This window comes from Crassostrea angulata, chromosome 1 (assembly GCF_025612915.1).
Source record: "Crassostrea angulata isolate pt1a10 chromosome 1, ASM2561291v2, whole genome shotgun sequence".
Classification (NCBI taxonomy): domain Eukaryota; kingdom Metazoa; phylum Mollusca; class Bivalvia; order Ostreida; family Ostreidae; genus Magallana; species Magallana angulata.
The window spans coordinates 53,856,369-53,863,285 of NC_069111.1; the positions used below are offsets into that span (position 1 = coordinate 53,856,369).

At 31.7% G+C, this 6,917-nt stretch overlaps 1 long non-coding RNA gene across 3 annotated transcripts; it reads left to right on the forward strand.

Annotated features, from left to right (window-relative positions):
• Nucleotides 1-3,011: 3,011 nt before the first annotated feature.
• On the forward strand, nt 3,012-6,354 carry LOC128158318 (uncharacterized). Of its 3 annotated transcripts, XR_008239972.1 has the most exons (4): nt 3,018-3,126; nt 3,253-3,325; nt 4,212-4,312; nt 5,276-6,354. It is a non-coding gene; the product is annotated as an uncharacterized LOC128158318 (long non-coding RNA). The 3 variants fall into 3 exon arrangements; XR_008239979.1 differs by lacking the exon at nt 3,253-3,325 and having other exon boundaries at nt 3,012-3,126; XR_008239965.1 differs by lacking the exon at nt 3,018-3,126 and having other exon boundaries at nt 3,189-3,325.
• The last annotated feature ends 563 nt before the right edge of the window (nt 6,355-6,917 follow it).

The following is a 6,917-nucleotide window of genomic DNA, read 5'->3' on the forward strand; positions in this document are numbered from 1 at the left end:
AAGGCACATTCAGCATCAACAAAGCCAGAAATTACAGCACTAATAACGCATTACGTCATGTTCATAAAAAAATGATTATCCTCTTGTTATCTGTAGAACAATTCAGTTATAAACAATTATGAAATATAAAACGTCATTTGTCTCATGCGTGTAAAATGGGCCTCATTAATACACATAAAAATCGTACCCATCGATCAAAGCTATTAGGAAAAAGTTTTTCATACAAAACATGAATAACTCAAAGAACAAGTCCATAGAAATATTAACAAAGAATACATCACTAAATTGATTTTTTTTTTCAAAAATGAAATAAAACATATCTCATGGTAAAGACACTTTACCGAGTCGTCTCGCCTGTGGAGGCTATAAATGCTATAAACGTCTAAACATGCTAATTAGCTGCTGGAGATTCTCGTTTAGTTTCTGTTGGGGTCCTGTTATTATTTTCTGGTTGACACCCAGGTGTTGACGGACGGGGGGCGAGGGGAACCCCCCTCCTCTGCTCCACGGGTCAGCATTTCTCTATCCTGGTTTGACACTTTCGCAGACTGTGGTCTTTTTCTATATCAAACACAAAAGCGATATTAACTGGTAATAGGACATCATTCCTTTTTTCCATGTTGTCTTAAAGTTAACAAATGACAATCCAATATAACTAACGAGTGAGCTCTGTATCTGCGTATCTAGATCTGATTATGCTCTTGATATTAGATTGTTTCAGTGCTGTTATCCTTGAAAATTGTACTTTTTGACATAGATTAACAAAAAAATAATGAAATTTACAATTTATTGACAGTGCTTTAAATACGATACATGCTGTATACAGTATATCGGACAGTTTTGGACCCCATTAGGACCGTAACTATCTGATATGCAATCATACATAACTGTACATAGCATACATGCAATATTTGTTTATAACAAACGTTAAACAATTACATGTATTGTTCAGAGTGATTTTATTCACGGGCATAATATCCCTTGCATGCGAGTCATGTAAAAAGACCCATTTCCAATTTAAAATTGACTGGGTTTTTTTTCATTCCCAAAATTTAAAACTGTGTTGTGATATCGATGTGTTATAAAAGTTAGGATGCTGAATTTGAAAGTATGAGTGAGGCATACTTATATATGTCAATTTAAATAACTGAGTGTTCTACTAAGTCTGGTTTATTATGATAAAAACATTAACTTAATGATTATTTTAGTAATATGCAAATGAATACCAAGAAAACTATATAGAGTTATTTTTTGCCAACTTGCATTGAGCCATATTTGTTGAACTTATTTTTTAAAAAGAGAGCAATTCTTTGACGGAAAATTCTCAATTAAAAGGGTACAGGACCCTGTATCAAAATGTGTCAATTAAGCCCATATTTAGTACGCAATGTCTCACATTTTGATGATGTTAAACCAACATCGGTCTGAACAATTTTTAGCATTCTTTGGGATACTAGTACTCTGAAGTATGTTGTAAACAATGTCTCATTTTTAATTACCTTGATGTAAACCACCATTCCCACGATAACCGCCACCGCCACCACACCAACCACCGCACCCGCTATCGCCGCCGTCATCGAGCTGCTCTCCTCTATAATCAAAAGATTACAATTTGTTTGGTATCAACATAATTCATTATTTTTTTTACTTATATAGTCTCTCTTCAGTTTAATATAATGAATCATTTTTTATCTGTAGTTATTGAATATGTTGTTCTTTTAAATTGGTCACGTCAAAACAACGGTTGTGGACCTTATCTTGCTTCATTTGTTCTTAAAAGCTAATTTGCAAAGTTTAAAAACTTAATTTTATCATTACAAGATCAATATATAGATACTATATTTAGCTTTTAATGTTTTCTTCATTAATAATACAAATTCATACACTGTGATTATGTTGCGGCATTTATACCGAGCGCAGCGGCCGAAATTCATTAACAAACTATATTATCTGATATTAAAACTTTTGTGATCATAAAATAAAGATTTTAATGATATGTCAAAACGTGACTGTCAATTTTCTATAGAGATTTCTTATGGAAGCCTTCAGCGGTAATAAATGTATTTATTTTGTTCTTATGTCGTACCTAGAAATATTCGTTCATTATTGTATTCATTTTATAAGAAAACATATTTTCTATCATCAATTTTTGATTATGCATTGCTTTTTTGAAAACCAAAAACAGGAAAAGACGGACGACGGACAAAATGTGATCAGAAAGCTCACTTGAGCTTTTAGCTCAGATGAGCTAAAACTGAAAAATGCTTTGCATTGGCCCTTTTTGGATGGAAAATTTTGACATTGAGTGTTTGGTCTTCACATAACATGGACATTCCATGAGGTGTTCTTTGAAGAGTGTGCGAAGGACGGCGATGTCTTCCCGTCTAAAGTAGGCCACTCTTCTCCTACACTCGGAATCTGCGTAAATGGCCAGAGCGCATTCGTCCTTCGGGTTATTGGGCAATCATTAACAGTAATGAACCACGTCTATTTCTCGAGGCTCCCAGTGATGCATGCCAACAGCAAAAATATTTCGAATGATAACGTTTTTTATAACCCTGAAATTTTAAAATTTAGGCTTCATGTGAATTATTTTCTCTAACCTACAACATGCACGGATCCAAAAAAAAAATTTCCCGGGGGGGGGGGGGGGGGGGGCACGAATATTAATTGCACATGTTTTCTTTGGTTGGGGGAGTGCCGGGGGTTATTCGAGTCATATTTACGATAATTTTACTATGTAAATTTAATAACTTTTCATTTTCCGGGGATGGGGGTCGTGGGAACCCCCCGAATCCCGTCTAAAGATCCGCGCATGTACATATTTTCAGTCAATACAAATTAGTATGCATTTCAACTTCTTCACTTGCCACCAATACATATTAATCAGTATTTTTACGTCTTTTTCTTTATACATGTAAATTTAATTATTTTTCAAAAGAATTTAATCTTTAAATTTTCTATGTCACACCTCACAGCCTTATTAGCATAATCGGAACCTTTCTGGTTCTTATATTCACGAAAGAATGAAAAAACCCGAGAAAGTCAAAACTTCGTATATCTCGGGATTTTAACGAGACCAGTCTCATACTCGTGAAAATCGAGAGAGGAGTTTAAATGGAAAAAGTAAGTAAAAGTTTTTGTTTCTTATATTTGCAAGCTTTTAAATTATTTAAAGTTGCAGAAGAATTGTTTATTAATGTGATGTCGAAGTTTGGGGTGATTAGCCTTATCTCGTTAAATTTTGTTCAGCATGAAACAGTCTGAACAGCAATCCTCGATTTTGTCAACAATCTAAAACGTGCTAAGGAGTAGTCATTCGTCGGTAAGAACATACTTACTTACATTGTTAAACTACTCAAAAACTCTTTTAAAAGCCTACAATGCATTAAGTCTAGTACACATGTTACAAAAATGTCGATAATTAATGGTCGTTGATGAAATGTGACTTGAAAGACATGTTTTAGTATGAAATGTGTATGCAGGTGTATTATAGTCAGTTTTTACACATATTGTTATGTAGCATACGTTAAAAAATATTGTATGTTTTTCCTAGAATATTGAGTTTGTATCAATCATGCTTTCAGTCATTTCCATACAGAATTTCCTCGACACGTACAATGTATACACTGTACATGTGGTTTTGATATCTGTATCTCATTCACACTGTTAACTTTATGTCTTATTTATCTATTAACGATGAGAGTGTTTATGAATCAAGGGTCTGCATTTGTCATGTAAATATAATATTATACGATTGAGAGTATGAGAGAGAGATAGACTCAGAGAGAGAGAGAGAGAGAGAGAGAGAGAGAGAGAGTATTTACAGTGTACATGTAATTGTTATTGATTGTCTTACTTCCATGATTGAACCATATATATATTTCAATAATGCCACATTGCATTAGAAATATTGCTGACAAAGATGTGAGAGAGATCATGGAGAGAGAGAGAGAGAGAGAGAGAGAGAGAGAGAGAGAGAGAGAGAGAGAGAGAGAGGGTATGACAAGCCATAACAAATTTTATAGTTATATGTCATTTCCCACTTAATGAGTTGTTATAGCTGTTATCATGGTAATGTTTTGACCATGTCTCAGATACTGCATGTGCCCATAAAAAAGTGTAATCTAGGACACACCCTTTTGTTTTGATAATGACAGCATTTAGCTTTGTAATGATAGCTAGTGAATCTTTTCTCTTCTAATCTACAGATTTACCTGCGGCTTCCAGATGATCTGAAGATCGGGAATATAGAAAATATTGTCAATTTGATATTGCTAATGACCCAGTCATATCTGCTGAAGCCCAGAAGGTACTTCTTTGTCATGTAATAAACTTACAACTTGTCTTCCATATGTAGATATATTTGGTTTAAGATGATTGAAAGCTAACCAAGGTCATCTAAATAGCTACAATGTCTTGTGTAAAAGGGAAAGGTTTATATGGGCATCTTGTTGCAAATATGCTTGATTATCTGTATTTTAAGGGGTGGGAACCTCTGAAAGGAATACCAGGAGTTTGAAAATATTATGAACTTTAAGAGATGTGTTTTACACTCTCTGAGAAAATGGGATTTGCAGAAATCCCATGAATTTCTTATGCTGGAAATATGTTTTTCAGATTAGTTTTTGTTATTGACGCAATCATATTTTGGTGTACATAGAATGTTGATAGTTGAAACTCATACAGACAATCATATGTTACATAAGTGTTACATAAGTGTTTGTGACTTTGATCTTTGTTTAATATATTTAATATCTTTCCGTCCACTGGATATCTAAATATCTTTGAAGTTACACCATTGAAGTTACACATTCATTACATTTATCATGTGTGTGCAGACTTGATTGAGCCAGGTTTCCTGATGTTGTCTTATAAGTGATACATTGTACTGCTTTAAAAAGTATATATCACTTATGACTTACTGGTGTATTAGTACATATTACATTTGTAAAATCATTTGACAAATTTAAAGTGTTTTGTAGTACTGAAATGTTTTACGGCTTTTAAAATTACTGAAAGTACATGCACATGATGCAACTATCTTTTGACGCTCTATATATAACAAAAAGAAACTGTCAGCTGGGTTTAAAATTAGTGGCAAAATGATGTAATACATGTATGTACAATATTAGAAAAGATTACATTGTTAGTAATTGCACATTCCGTAAATAACGTCATTGAATATATACATGTAAGTATTTGATGAGTGCATGCACAATGTTTGCAAAATTACATGTAATTCTCTTAACACTTTATGTTTATTCTATTTTAGTTTCCAGACCATGACATTAATGAATATTTCTTGAATGGAATGCATGAGGATTAGAATGGAACCTTATTCTGCCTTTTTACCAACTCACACCATCTTTTCAAGATTTATGGAGCCAACCACAGAAGAATTTGTTCTAAACACATCATTCATAACATTCTTATTTATGTTGCATAACTTTACATGTTACTGGATGAATTGTGTTCACATAATGAAAACCAGCAAACTTTTTATCGAGTGCACTTAATTTGTATTTTTCCTACCCATCCATCTAACATATGTTTTTATATAACATATTCATATACATGTAACATTTTTGGAAACAGCTATTTTTTTTAAATTGGAATTTAGCCTTACTATTTTATACAAGTTTTTTTTATAGGGACTTGAACACGATTTTAGATCAAAATTTTGATTTCAATTTCTTTATGCATTTAATGATATACTTGCACATTTTGAATAATTGACCATAATTTGAATGTTAGAAGTCAAGTTATAAAAGAGATACAGGGGTAAGAATATATTGTTATGTAGACAAAGCTCGAGTCTTATGTTTGTTTAAAAATAATATAAAGTATGAAAATAACACTTCTTTGAGAAAATGATTCATAGAAAAGAAGGTAAACTGATTCGATGTGATCATAAATGATATTATTAATAAAAAAAAGCAACATTTGAATGAAACCTACACCAATAAAACACATTCTTTTCATTGTTTAAATGGTATGGAGTTTTAATTACCTTTCATATGAAAAATGACATCTAAATCTTAAATTGCTGTACATTATATCCTATTCATCTAATGTATCACTTTATTTATGTTGAACTTCGTGTCTATTAGTATAATGATTTTTTTAGAATGATATATGCAATTTCATTAATTTATTTTTCATTTTAAGAAAATTCATTTTAAAAAAGATCTCTAGACTTACAACCTGTGTATTTTTTTTTTCAGTTTAAATCACACAGTGTATTAATTGAATGTAGTTGTGTAGATTTATGTACATGTACCTACAAGCAATATACATTTAATATTCACCAGGTACATGTACCGCTTACTATATTTGATGAATAAATGTACTTCTTTCATGCCTTTTTCATGCCTTTTACTCATTGTTATATGTATTAATTTATTTATAATTAAAATACTTTGAAAACTTTTGTCAATTTATTTATTTTAATAAGATTAAATGGGCATGGTCACGATTTTGGTCAAATTTTATTTTTCTGTTTTTATTATTTGCAATGCTTTAGGAATGCATTTTTAATTACCAAATAAAATTTGAGTGCCAGTCATTGAGTTTTAAGCAAGATACAGAACTCACAATTCTTCGCCATGTAAACAAGGATCGTGCCCTGTTTTTGTTTACCTAGGTTCAATATACCAGTATAAAATCTTTTTAAAGCTGGTTTGTCTATCTTATTATTCATTTAAAGCATAAATAAACAGTCCCTAACGATTAATACCTTTATTTTGGGTCTAAAACTGGAATTTTTACTTCAACATTCAAAATGTAAACAAACGCTTTGTTTACATAGCGAAGAATTGTAAGCTTTGTAATTCGCTTATAACTCATCAAAATGACACTCAAATTTTGGTTGCCTATTAAAAATGCCTTACTGAAGCATTGTAAACATTAAAATC